Source organism: Nomascus leucogenys, chromosome 21 (genome assembly GCF_006542625.1).
Source record: "Nomascus leucogenys isolate Asia chromosome 21, Asia_NLE_v1, whole genome shotgun sequence".
Lineage (NCBI taxonomy): Eukaryota > Metazoa > Chordata > Mammalia > Primates > Hylobatidae > Nomascus > Nomascus leucogenys.
The window spans coordinates 78,223,899-78,236,074 of NC_044401.1; positions in this window are offsets into that span (position 1 = coordinate 78,223,899).

Genomic DNA, 12,176 nt, shown 5'->3' on the forward strand with positions numbered 1-12,176 from the left:
TCATTGGCTTGTTTATATAGTCAAAAATAGCATTTTAACTAGTGTAAATGTAAGTCTCAATTTTTAGTCAACTTAAAATATTTGTAGCAGGTGTAATTGCTAACAGTAATTTGAAAAATGGGATAAAGTTATCCTTTTACAGTTTTTTTGTCTGACGAATATTTGTTTGATGTGAAGTAGAAGTGAAACATGTTTGCCTGTATGCCTAAAATTTTGAAGAGAAGTAGAGGGGAAAAGAAATGGATTCATTTTAACTCTAGATGGCAGTTAAACACAACTAACAAAGACCAACTTTTTTGAAATAAAGAGAAAAATAGTAAAACACACACACGTTCTGTTTTACTATCCAATTAATTATATTCTCAAAATGATGTCTCAGATTGATAGTACTAAATAAACATGTATAAGATGTAATTACATAAAGGTGAAATAAATAATGAAAGCCTGTAATTGCAATAGTTTTTTTTCACCTGATAACATGGCGTACACCCATGCAATGGTTTATATTGCTAGTATTTTATTTTGTCACTTTTACTAACATTTAGTTCAGTGTAGTTTCATTTTATGTGCAATTATTTACCAGTATCAATTCAAACCATATGCCATTGGGAAAACTATTACACATTTAATGTTTTGAAATGTTTAAGTAGAAGCAAAGCTTATTTTCCTGAAGTGTGTTCCATAAAAGTAGACTCCAAAATCTGCCATAGATATCCATGCATGTACATTTGAGATCGCATTTTTCTTTCCTTTGCTTTGCATTAAAAATATATTTTTACATCTATTTTTTTCACAATTTTAGCTTGTTGCTTTCTGGGGTGCTAAAATTACGTTTCTGATGGTATTTTTGAGGGAAAAGAAAAGCTTGTTCGATTATACTTTGTTCTCATCTCATGGTCTCAGCTCGTTGTTTACTGTCATTTCTATAGACTTGTGGAGTGCAACTGTTTCTTGTTTATGAACACCATACATTGATGTGGTATCTAGCAAATAGTACAAAAATAAATTAGACCTAAGGAGTCTCATCTGACTTGTCAGAAAGCTTAAAAAAGGAAAGGATGTGATACGTTTTAAAAATGCTTTATTGTAGATTTTATATGAAATAACATAATCCTTTTGACAGGACTAGTTGATTTGATTCTCATTTCCTATATATAGCAATTTATGCTCTGAGTGTCTGAATAGTGGATTAGCTCATACATGGCAGCTGATGCCCTGGGTGAAGGGACTTGCTCTCCACTTTTGTAAGCCCTGTGAAGTTGTAAGAAATGTTACTGTCATGCATAAGGGTGTGGAGGTGCAGGTCATCCTACTGGAAACTAGGACCTTACTGGACACCTCAGATCTTGGAGTCAGCATTTGCCTTTGGGGTTGGTTGTGGAATAAATGTTCAATAGAATCTCCAAGAGTTCTAGTGCCTTTAGAATTATTTACCTGGGCCGGGCGCGGTGGCTCAAGCCTGTAATCCCAGCACTTTGGGAGGCCGAGGCGGGCAGATCACGAGGTCAGGAAATTGAGACCATCCTGGCTAACACGGTGAAACCCCGTCTCTACTAAAAAAAATACAAAAAATTAGCCGGGCGTGGTGGCGGGTGCCTGTAGTCCCAGCTACTCGGGAGGCTGAGGCAGGAGAATGGCGTGAACCCGGGAGGCGGAGCTTGCAGTGAGCCGAGATTGCGCCACTGCACTCCAGCCTAGGGAACAGAGCAAGACTCTGTCTCAAAAAAAAAAAAAAAAAAAGAGAATTGTTTACCTGGACTCCAAACTCTTCATATCAGTTATTGTTTCATAATGGGTTCTTCATGGATGCTAGTGGAATATATTTAAGTTGGCAAAAGGACAAGCACTTTCTTTTCTTTTTTTTTTTTTTTTTATTATACTTTAGGTTTTAGGGCACTTGTGCACAATGTGCATGTTTGTTACATATGTATCCATGTGCTGTGTTGGTTTGCTGCACCCATTAACTCGTCATTTAGCATTAGGTGTATCTCCTAATGCTGTCCCTCCCCCCCGCCAACCCACACCAGTCCCTGGAGTGTGATGTTCCTCTTCCTGTGTCCATGAGTTCTCATTGTTCAGTTCCCACCTATGAGTGAGAACATGTGGTGTTTGGTTTTTTGTCCTTGCAATAGTTTACTGAGAATGATGTTCTCCAGTTTCATCCATGACCCTACAAAGGACATGAACTCATCATTTTTTATGGCTGCATAGTATTCCATGGTGTATATGTGCCACATTTTCTTAATCCAGTCTATCGTTGTTGGACATTTGTGTTGGTTCCAAGTCTTTGCTATTGTGAATAGTGCCGCAACAAACATACGTGTGCATGTGTCTTTATATCAGCATGATTTATAGTCCTTTGGGTATATACCCAGTAATGGGATGGCTGAGTCAAATGGTATTTCTAGTTCTAGATCCCTGAGGAATCGCCACACTGACTTCCACAATGGTTGAACTAGTTTACAGTCCCACCAACAGTGTAAAAGTGTTCCTATTTCTCCACATCCTCTCCAGCACCTGTTGTTTCCTGACTTTTTAATGATGGCCATTCTAACTGGTGTGAGATGGTATCTCATTGTGGTTTTGATTTGCATGTCTCTGATGGCCAGTGATGATGAGCATTTTTTCATGTGTTTTGTGGCTGCATAAATGTCTTCTTTTGAGAAGTGTCTGTTCATGTCCTTCGCCCACTTTTTGATGGGGTTGTTTGTTTTTTTCTTGTAAATTTGTTTGAGTTCATTGTAGATTCTGGATATTAGCCCTTTGTCAGATGAGTAGGTTGCAAAAATTTCCTCCCATTCTGTAGGTTGCCTGTTCACTCTGATGGTAGTTTCTTTTTGCTGTGCAGAAGCTCTTTAGTTTAATTAGATCCCATTTGTCAATTTTGCCTTTTGTTGCCATTGCTTTTGGTGTTTTAGACATGAAGTCCTTGCCCATGCCTATGTCCTGAATGGTATTGCCTAGGTTTTCTTCTAGGGTTTTTATGGCTTTAGGTCTAACATGTAAGTCTTTAATCCATCTTGAATTAATTTTTGTATAAGGTGTAAGGAAGGGATCCAGTTTCAGCTTTCTACATATGGCTAGCCAGTTTTCCCAGCACCATTTATTAAATAGGGAATCTTTTCCCCATTTCTTGTTTTTGTCAGGTTTATCAAAGATCAGATAGTTGTAGATATGCGGCATTATTTCTGAGGGCTCTTTTCTGTTCCATTGATCTATGTCTCTGTTGTGGTACCAGTACCATGCTGTTTTGGTTGCTGTAGCCTCGTAGTACAGTTTGAAGTCAGGTAGCGTGATGCCTCCAGCTTTGTTCTTTTGGCTTAGGATTGACTTGGTTATGCAGGCTCTTTTTTGGTTCCATATGAACTTTAAAGTAGTTTTTTCCAATTCTGTGAAGAAAGTCATTGGTAGCTTGATGGGGATGGCATTGAATCTGTAAATTACCTTGGGCAGTATGGCCATTTTCACGATATTGATCCTTCCAACCCATGAGCATGGAATGTTCTTCCATTTGTTTGTATCCTCTTTTATTTCATTGAGCAGTGGTTTGTAGTTCTCCTTGAAGAGGTCCTTCACATCCCTTGTAAGTTGGATTCCTAGGTATTTTATGCTCTTTAAAGCAATTGTGAATGGGAGTTCATGCATGATTTGGCTCTCTGTTTGTCTGTGATTGGTGTCCAAGAATGCTTGTGATTTTTGCACATTGATTTTGTATCCTGAGACTTTGCTGAAGTTGCTAATCAGCTTAAGGAGATTTTGGGCTGAGATAATGGGGTTTTCTAGATATGCAATCATGTCATTTGCAAACAGGGACAATATGAATTCCTCTTTTCCTAAGTGAATACCCTTTATTTCCTTCTCCTGCCTGATTGCCCTGGCCAGAACTTCCAGCACTATGTTGAATAGGAGCGGTGAGAGAGGGCATCCCTGTCTTGTGCCAGTTTTCAAAGGGAATGCTTCCAGTTTTTGCCCATTCAGTATGATATTGGCTGTGGGTTTGTCATAGATAGCTCTTAGGATTTTGAGATACGTCCCATCAATACCTAATTTATTGAGAGTTTTTAGCATGAAGCGTTGTTGAATTTTGTCAAAGGCCTTTTCTGCATCTATTGAGATAATCATGTGGTTTTTGTCTTTGGTTCTGTTTATATGCTGGATTACATTTATTGATTTGCCTATGTTGAACCAGCCTTGCATCCCAGGGATGAAGCCCACTTGATCATGGTGGATAAGCTTTTTGATGTGCTGCTGGATTCGGTTTGCCAGTATTTTATTGAGGATTTTTGCATCAATGTTCATCAAGGATATTGGTCTGAAATTCTCTTTTTTGGTTATGTCTCTGCCAGGCTTTGGTATCAGGACGATGCTGGCCTCATAAAATGTGTTAGGGAGGATTCCCTCTTTTTCTATTGATTGGAATAGTTTCAGAAGGAATGGTACCAGTTCCTCCTTGTACCTCTGGTAGAATTCGGCTGTGAATCCATCAGGTCCTGGACCCTTTTTGGTTGGTAAGCTATTGATTATTGCCACAATTTCAGAACCTGTTATTGGTCTATTCAGAGATTCAACTTCTTCCTGGTTTAGTCTTGGGAGGGTGTATTTGTCGAGGAATTTATCCATTTCTTCTAGATTTTCTAGTTTATTTGCGTAGAGGTGTTTGTAGTATTCTCTGATGGTAGATTGTATTTCTGTGGGATCGGTGGTGATAACCCCTTTTATCATTTTTTATTGCATCTATTTGATTCTTCTCTCTTTTCTTCTTTATTAGTCTTGCTAGCGGTCTATCAATTTTGTTGATCTTTTCAAAAAACCAGCTCCTGGATTCATTAATTTTTTTGAAGGGTTTTTTGTGTCTCTATTTCCTTCAGTTCTGCTCTGATTTTAGTTATTTACAGCCTTCTGCTAGCTTTTGAATGTGTTTGCTCTTGCTTTTCTAGTTCTTTTAATTGTGATGTTAGGGTGTCAATTTTGGATCTTTCCTGCTTTCTCTTATGGACATTTAGTGCTACAAATTTCCCTCTACACACTGCTTTGAATGTGTCCCAGAGATTCTGATATGTTGTGTCTTTGTTCTCATTGGTTTCAAAGAACATCTTTATTTCTGCCTTCATTTCATTATGTACCCAGTAGTCATTCAGGAGCAGGTTGTTCAGTTTCCATGTAGTTGAGCAGTTTTGAGTGAGTTTCTTAATCCTGAGTTCTAGTTTGATTGCACTGTGGTCTGAGAGACAGTTTGTTATAATTTCTGTTCTTTTACATTTGCTGAGGAGAGCTTTACTTCCAACTATGTGGTCAATTTTGGAATAGGTGTGGTGTGGTGCTGAGAAAAATGTATATTCTGTTGATTTGGGGTGAAGAGTTCTGTAGATGTCTATTAGGTCCACTTTGTGCAGAGCTGAGTTCAATTCCTGGATATCCTTGTTAACTTTCTGTCTCGTTGATCTGTCTAATGTTGACAGTGGGGTGTTAAAATCTCCCATTATTATTGTGTGGGAGTTTAAGTCTCTTTGTAGGTCACTCAGGACTTGCTTTATGAATCTGGGTGCTCCTGTGTTGGGTGCATATATATTTAGAATAGTTAGCTCTTCTTGTTGAATTGATCCCTTTACCATTATGTAATGGCTTTCTTTGTTTCTTTTGATCTTTGCTGGTTTAAAGTGTATTTTATCAGAGACTAGGATTGCAACCCCTGCCTTTTTTTGTTTTCCATTTGCTTGATAGATCTTCCTCCATCCCTTTGTGTGTGTCTCTGCACGTGAGATGGGTTTCCTGAATACAGCACACTGATGGGTCTTGACTCCTTATCCAGTTTGCCAGTCTGTGTCTTTTAATTGGAGCATTTAGCCCATTTACATTTAAAGTTAATATTGTTATGTGTGAATTTGATCCTGTCATTATGATGTTAGTTGGTTATTTTGCTCGTTAGTTGATGCAGTTTCTTCCTAGCCTCGATGGTCTTTACAATTTGGCATGTTTTTGCAGTGGCTGGTACCGGTTGTTCCTTTGCATATTTAGTGCTTCCTTCAGGAGCTCTTTTAGGGCAGGCCTGGTGGTGACAAAATCACTCAGCATTTGCTTGTCTGTAAAGTATTTTATTTCTCCTTCACTTATGAAGCTTAGTTTGGCTGGATATGAGATTCTGGGTTGAAAATTCTTTTCTTTAAGAATGTTGAATATCGGCCCCCACTCTCTTATGGCTTGTGAAGTTTTTGCTGAGATATTAGCTGTTAGTCTGATGGGCTTCCCTTTGTGGGTAACCCGACCTTTCTCTCTGGCCACCCTTAACATTTTTTCCTTCATTTCAACTTTGGTGAATCTCACAATCATGTGTCTTGGAGTTGCTCTTCTCGAGGAGTATCTTTGTGGCGTTCTCTGTATTTCCTGAATCTGAATGTTGGCCTGCCTTGCTAGATTGGGGAAGTTCTCCTGGATAATATCTTGCAGAGTGTTTTCCAACTTGGTTCCATTCTCCCCGTCATTTTCAGTTACACCAATCAGACGTAGATTTGGTCTTTTCACATAGTCCCAAATTTCTTGGAGGCTTCGTTCGTTTCTTTTTATTCTTTTTTCTCTAAACTTCCCTTCTCGCTTCATTTCATTCATTTAATCTTCCATCACTGATACCCTTTCTTCCAGTTGATCACGTCGGCTCCCGAGGCTTCTTCAATCTTCATGTAGTTCTTGAAACTTGGCTTTCAGCTCCATCAGCTCCTTTAAGCCCTTCTCTCCATTGGTTATTCTAGTTATCCATTCGTCTAATTTTTTTTCAAAGTTTTTAACTTCTTTGCTATTGTTTTGAATTTCCTCCCGTAGCTCGGAGTAGTTTGATGGTCTGAAGCCTTCTTCTCTCAACTCGTCAAAGTCATTCTCCATCCAGCTTTGTTCTGTTGCTGGTGAGGAACTGCATTCCTTTGGAGGAAGAGGGGTGCTCTGCTTTTTAGAGTTTCCAGTTTTTCTGCTCTGTTTTTTCCCCATCTTTGTGGTTTTATCTACTTTTGGTCTTTGATGATGGTGATGTACAGATGGGTTTTTGGTGTGGATGTCCTTTCTGTTTGTTAGTTTTCCTTCTACCAGACAGGACCCTCAGCTGCAGGTCTGTTGGAATTCGCTAGAGGTCCCCTCCAGACCCTGTTTGGCTGAGTGTCAGCAGCGGTGGCTGCAGAACAGTGGATTTTCGTGAGACCACAAATTCAGCTGTCCTATAGTTCCTCTGGAAGTTTTGTCTCAGAGGAGTACCTGGCCGAGTGAGGTGTCAGTCTGTCCCTATTGGGGGGTGCCTCCCTGTTAGGCTGCTCAGGGGTGAGGGACCCACTTTAGGAGGCAGTCTGTCCATTCTCGGATATCCAGCTGTGTGCTGGGAGAACCACTACTCTCTTCAAAGCTGTCAGACAGGGACATTTAAGTCTGCAGAGGTTCCCGCTGACTTTTTGTTTGTCTGTGCCCTGCCCCCAGAGGTGGAGCCTACAGAAGCAGGCATGCCTCCTTGAGCTGTGGTGGGCTCCATCCAGTTCGAGCTTCCTGGCTGCTTTGTTTACCTAAGGAAGCCTGGGCAATGGTGGGCGCCCCTCCCCCAGCCTCGCTGCCACCTTGCAGTTTGATCTCAGACTGCTGTGCTAGCAATCAGCAAGATTCCGTGGGCGTAGGACCCTCCGAGCCAGGTGCCGGACACGGTCTCCTGGTGTGCCATTTTCCAAGCCCGTTGGAAAAGCGCAGTATTAGGGTGGGAGTGACCCAATTTTCCAGGTGCTGTCTGTTACCCCTTTCTTTGACTAGGAAAGGGAACTCCCTGACCCCTTGCCCTTCCCGAGTGAGGCAATGCCTTGCCCTGCTTTGGCTCGTGCACAGTGCACTGCACCAACTGTCCTGCACCCACTGTTTGGCACTCCCTAGTGAGATGAACCCAGTACCTCAAACGGAAATGCAGAAATCACCCATCTTCTGTGCTGCTCACGCTGGGAGCTGTAGACCGGAGCTGTTCCTATTCGGCCGTCTTGGCTCCACCCTCCACTCTCTTTTCTTTTTAAAGCAATGTAAAAAGTCCCATGTTACTCAAAAAGTAATGAATTTATCCATTTGTTTTTAGAGAAGCTTGTAGTAGAACTTTATAAGAATAAATAGAGTTGCTCACCTCCAAGATTGTTGCCTTGCAAGAATAAAAGGTGCTGGAGATGCTGATTTTTTTTTTTTTTTTTTTTGAGACGGTCTTGCACTGTTGCCCAGGCTGGAGTGCAGTGGCGCGATCTCGGCTGACTGCAAGCTCCGCCTCCCGTGTTTACACCATTCTCCTGTCTCAGTCTCCCGAGTAGCCGGGACTACTGGCGCCCGCCACCACGTCTGGCTAATTTTTTGTATTTTTAGTAGAGACGGGGTTTCACCGTGTTAGCCAGGATGGTCTCGATTTCCTGACCTTGTGATCCTCCCGCCTTGGACTCCCAAAGTGCTGGGATTCCAGGTGTGAGCCACCGCGCCCAGCCTGGAGCTGCTGATTTTTGAGTTGAATACAGAAACCTGGATTTTCATGTGAAATCATCTTACTTCTCAGTGTTAGCAACTCATTCAAGTAAAAAACTACAAAGCAAAAAATTTAAAACATACCAGCAGACTGAGAGTTTGTAATCTTTAATGTATAGCACTCTCATTTTTTAGCTCATTTAAAAATAACATATATTGTAAAATTGATTGCTTAAAATCTTTTAGTTATTGGATACAATCTGGTGATATTTGAGGTTATACTTTAGTTATTTTAAAATCAGATTTTGGAGTCTTTCTAAAAGACTTCTATTTCGTACCCACGTGAGTGTCTTGAGTAATATCTTCGGATATCTGATCCTATCCTTTACAATTTTCTTCCTAATTTCATGATCAAAGAATAACCTTAAATTAAGTTATGGGAGTATATTGTTATAGGTACAGTGTGCTACCTACCTTGTGTCCAAACATGCAAGTACTAATGAAATGTGACACCTTCATCATTAGTTTTCTTTATCTTACATTTTTCCTTCTACAGTCTTCTTTATGGTCTTAGTGATTTTTTAAAAACGTTAATCAGAATTTGTAACTCCCCTCCTTAAACCCTGTAGTGGCTTTCCATTGCCCTTATCATAAAATACACACTCTTTGGCATGGCCTCTAAGGCCCTGCTTGATCAGATCCCTGCTTACCTCTCTAAACTCATTTCTTACCAGGTTCCCCATTCTTCACTCTTATCTTGCTGATGTACACCAAGCTTAGTCCCATTTCAAGGACTTTTTCACCTGATGTTCCCTTTGCCTGGAATATCTTCCACAGAGCTTTATATGTTCTTTGCTACTCACTTCCTGAGTGAGGCTTTCCTATCCACTCTGCCAAAAACAATTCCTTTCACCATCATTTTCTGTCTTCTTACCTTGCTTTCTTTATTTATTTAAAGTAATACTTAACCTCTGTCTGATATATATTTGCCTACTTGTTTGTCTTTCCTCTTGCTGGCATATACATACATTTCATGAAGACAGTAACCTTGTCTATCTTGCTAATTGCTTTATCCTCAATATCTAGAAGAGAGCCTAGCCCTATTCAGCTGAAGAGAAGTGTAAAATAAATGAATAAATAAAGTCTAGGTAACCATGGTGACACTGAATGGTAGAAGACAGACCTCAAATTGGAAAGGGCTACAGAAGCAAAACTATGAAGATACTGTAAGTATGATGCTGGTACCTCAATGCTGTACATTTGAGATATTTACCCATCATGTAACCCATCTCACGATAGCTTTTTTTCAGTTTTTGTTTTAGAAATTTGACTTTCTGTATGATAGAATTAAAAACTGGTATTTTAAACATGCTTTCTAGAACTACATTCACCTAAATGATTTACTAAATTCATAAAGTGTGGTTTTTACATGTGGACTACTATAATAACATGAAATGTATTAGAAAGTTATCCTTTCTGAATCAACATAGTGTTGACATTTGAAGGTCACAGTAAATCCTAGGGATGTGTTTTAAATGATACAGTCATGCACTGCATAACAAAGTTTCTGTCAATGAGATTACTTATAAGAAGGTGGTCCCATAAGGTTATAATACTGTATATTATATTTTTACTTAACCTTTTTAATGTTTAGATATGTTTAGATACACAAACACTTACTATTGTGTTACAGTTGTCCACAGTATTCAGTATGGTAACATTTTGTACAGGTTCATAGCCCAGAAGCAATAGGCTGTACCATGTTGCCTAGGTATATAGTAGGCTATGCCATCTAGGTTTGTGTAAGTGACTCCGTGATGATGTTCAAATAACAATGAAATTGCCTAACAATGAATTTTTGAGAACATATGCCCATATTAATGTAATGCATGACTGTACTTTGAATTGCTATCAGATAACTAAGGGTTCTGAGAAATACGATTTAATAATTATTTGTATGGTATTTGCTTTGCTTTAAATATCCTTAGTATGAGTAAGTTCTTGGTAGAGAGGTAATTCACAGTAGACAGAGCACAGAAAATACGTTATATAGTTAAAGTATTTTAGCATTGCTGAAAGATTTTTTTGAATAGTTTTTGTTACAGTTTGTTTTGCATGTGAACTCTTTGTGTGAGAAAATTCTCTACAAAATATGTTTTAGGGGTATGGTGATGGAACGTTCATTTCATGTGCCCAAAATATTATTTCTCTCTCAAAAATGTATAATTTTATGGTTCAGATGAATTTCTGACAGCTGTGAATGCTTTCAAATTCATTTTAAGATCACCAGTTCTTATTGATATTTTAAAATACAGTCTGTTGAGAGTACTTATGTGACTTTATGGGAAGGTTTGTGAAAAAAATGGTTTATATAAATTTACTTCTCTGCCAACTTTGCTGCATGTAAATGTATCCCTATCAAATTTCTACCTTCATCAGGTAAGGGTAGTGCACCCTTAAACAAAGTATGTACAGGAAAAGACATAAAAAAAATCAGTAAACTTCATATCGTAGTCGTAATAAAAATAACCCAGTTTATGCTGTGAATAGAACTAGGGAGTTTGACCTTGACAACTGAAATGTGCTGGGCCCTTAGACTTACATTTGCTAGAGGGGCAGTGTGTTGAATAGCCATCTTACTCAATGAGAACACGCAGATTCCAGCTCTAGATTTGCTACTGATGAACTGTTTCATCATTGGTAAAAAAGGCAGAAATTACCTTCTTTCTCTACGTTATAGGATACTTGTGAGGGCCAAGTGAGATAATGGATATGAAAGTGCTTTTGGAATTGAAAGACACTATAAAGTGTAAGGTTTTCATTTAAGAGTGGCTTTGACGGTAAACTGGATCTATTTTCTTAGACTGTATCACACATAGTCTTCTTACTAAGGTGGTGTAAAAACCTCATAAATTGTTTAACTTAGAATATGGGACTATCTTATGGACTGGGTTTTCCTTGATAGCAAGACTGTGGTGTATTTTAGTCCTGATTTATTCTATGAATTTCCAGCCCTTATCTTTTCAAAGATAGTATTTTCTCTCATCCCTGTAATAATATGAGCTGAAAAGACTGATAAGCTCTAAAGTTTACTTAGCAGCTGAATAAAGGTATTTATACATTGATTTGACATGCAAATAGAGGTTTTTTTTTTTTTTTACAGTAAATCTTGCAATAGTGTTCTTAGCTTTATTTATATTTTTCATTCAGCGTTGTTAACTAATTTGCCCATGTGTTTTAGACTCAGAATTACTGGGTATTCGTTTTTCAGCCTGGAACTTACACAAATGAATTCTCAAAAGTCATTGACAAGTAAATAATTTAAACTTAATTTTAAAACGTTTTAAACTCACAGAGCAAAGTTTCCCAGAAGGGTAGAATTAACAAATCTGTTGGATTTTGAGGCATATTTTGAAGGCACAAAATTATAATACTATTTTATCTCCACATGTATGGAATAGATTTCATTATTTTTGACATATTGCTTAAAAGAGAGCTGTACTATTTGTATTTAAATTTCATGTTCTTGGGACACTTTTAAGTAGAGTGACCGTATTTAAAGCTGTACAAGAAAATTCTGATCTTTGAGAAGCAGTGTTTTCAAGGAAAATGTAAAAAAACTGTACTGACTCAAATGGTCTGTTTTATAGTCTCTATTTTTTCTTTTAAATTTTACTTTAGGTTCTGGGATACATGTGCTGAATGTGCAGGTTTGTTACATAGGT